Source organism: Borostomias antarcticus (genome assembly GCF_949987555.1).
Source record: "Borostomias antarcticus genome assembly, chromosome: 31".
Classification (NCBI taxonomy): domain Eukaryota; kingdom Metazoa; phylum Chordata; class Actinopteri; order Stomiiformes; family Stomiidae; genus Borostomias; species Borostomias antarcticus.
In genome coordinates this window covers 6,086,611-6,089,018 of record NC_140264.1, presented here as the reverse complement: position 1 = coordinate 6,089,018, position 2,408 = coordinate 6,086,611, and positions in this window count along the sequence as shown.

Sequence of the window (2,408 nt, the reverse complement as noted above, 5' to 3'; positions counted from 1 at the left end):
TACCATGACAGCAGGAGAGAAGTCGGAGAAGAAGGAGGCGAGGAGACGATCTGGGACGTGGTCCATCACCGTGGCAACCTGGATGGAGGAGGTCAGCTGCCCGGGGATGGAGGAGACCTCAGCCAGCTGTCTGACCGACAGCACAGACACAGCCTCCATCTACACACCACACACATTATTATTATTATTATTATTATTATTATTACTTCACACACATTATTATTATTATTACTTCACACACATTATTATTATTACACACACACGCAGGCACACACATTATTATACATTATTATTACACACACACACATTATTATTATTATTACATACCCATTATTATTACACACACCACACACATTATTATTATTATTATTATTATTATTATTATTATTATTATTATTACTTCACACACATTATTATTATTACACACACACGCAGGCACACACAGTATTATACATTATTATTACACACACACACACACATTATTATTATTATTACATACTCATTATTATCACACACACACACACACACACATTATTATTATTATTACACACACACACACACACACACACACACACACACACACACACACACACACACACACACACACACACCGCAGAGAAGTTGGCGTTGAGTCTCTGGAGGTCGAGGAAGGAGGCCAGAGCTGAGAACCTTCTGAAGTTCTTCACCAGCCAGGTTCTACTGTCCTCACTGGCCGAGCAGCTAGGGTCTACACACACACACACACACACACACACACACACACACACACATTATTATTATTACACACACACACACACACACACACACACACACACACACACACACACACACGGACGTATATTTCACAGACTTCCTCCACCCTTCACCACATGGACGTATATTTCACAGACTTCCTCCAACCTTCACCACACGGACGTATATTTCACAGACTTCCTCCACCCTTCACCACACGGACGTATATTTCACAGACTTCCTCCAACCTTCACCACACGGACTTATATTTCACAGACTTCCTCCAACCTTCACCACACGGACGTTTATTTCACAGACTTCCTCCAACCTTCACCACACGGACGTATATTTCACAGACTTCCTCCAACCTTCACCACACGGACGTATATTTCACAGTACCAATCACTGTCATTGTCGTCTTGCAGTCATAATTTCAGAATGGATGAATGAGGCGGTTCACTGGCCATGTATAGTCAGTTATGGGCGTGTAGAGGACGGGATACCAGGCTGACCATATAGGCAGTTATGGGCGTGTAGAGGGTGGGATACCAGGCTGACCATATAGGCAGTTATGGGCGTGTAGAGGGTGGGATACCAGGCTGACCAGGCAGTTATGGGCGTGTAGAGGACGGGATACCAGGCTGACCAGGCAGTTATGGGCGTGTAGAGGGTGGGATACCAGGCTGACCAGGCAGTTATGGGCGTATAGAGGACGGGATACCAGGATGATCAACGTGCACACATTTACAGGGTGACATGAAGGGGAAATTGGGTGCAGGTGTGCATTTCTGGCTTTTGCGCTCTCGCACACTTTTAGTATGGTTTCTGTGCAGTGTTTTATAAATGAGGCCCCAGGTATGCGTTACCAGGTGTGTTACCAGGTGTGTTACCAGGTGTGTGTTACCAGGTGTGTGTTACCAGGTGTGTTACCAGATGTGTTACCAGGTGTGTGTTACCAGGTGTGGGATACCAGGTGTGGGATACCAGGTGTGGGATACCAGGTGTGTTACCAGGTGTGGGATACCAGGTGTGTGTTACCAGGTGTGTTACCAGGTGTGGGATACCAGGTGTGTGGTACCAGGTGTGTTACCAGGTGTGGGATACCAGGTGTGGGATACCAGGTGTGTGGTACCAGGTGTGTTACCAGGTGTGTGGTACCAGGTGTGTTACCAGGTGTGTGGTACCTGCGGTGTGGTTCCTGGTGAGGAACACCTCTATCAGATGTGTGTAGACAGAGATCCTCCTCCGCAGGTCCATGGCTGAGTACTGCTGGCTCAGGATCTGCAGCCTGGAGGCCGGGTTCAGAGGTCAGGGGTCAGCAGATTGAAGCTCAAAGTTGATCATGAATGCTTGAAAAGGTACCGTATGATAAAACCACTTTAGGACACATTCATCTATGAAGCCAAGCCCTTGTCATGTGACTAGTAGCTAGTAAAGGCTCTGGTAGGTCTATAAACCCTCATCATGTGACTACGTACAGGCTCTGGTAGGTCTATAAACCCTCATCATGTGACTACGTACAGGCTCTGGTAGGTCTATAAACCCTCATCATGTGACTACGTACAGGCTCTGGTAGGTCTATAAACCCTCATCATGTGACTACGTACAGGCTCTGGTAGGTCTATAAACCCTCATCATGTGACTACGTACAGGCTCTGGTAGGTCTATAAACCCTC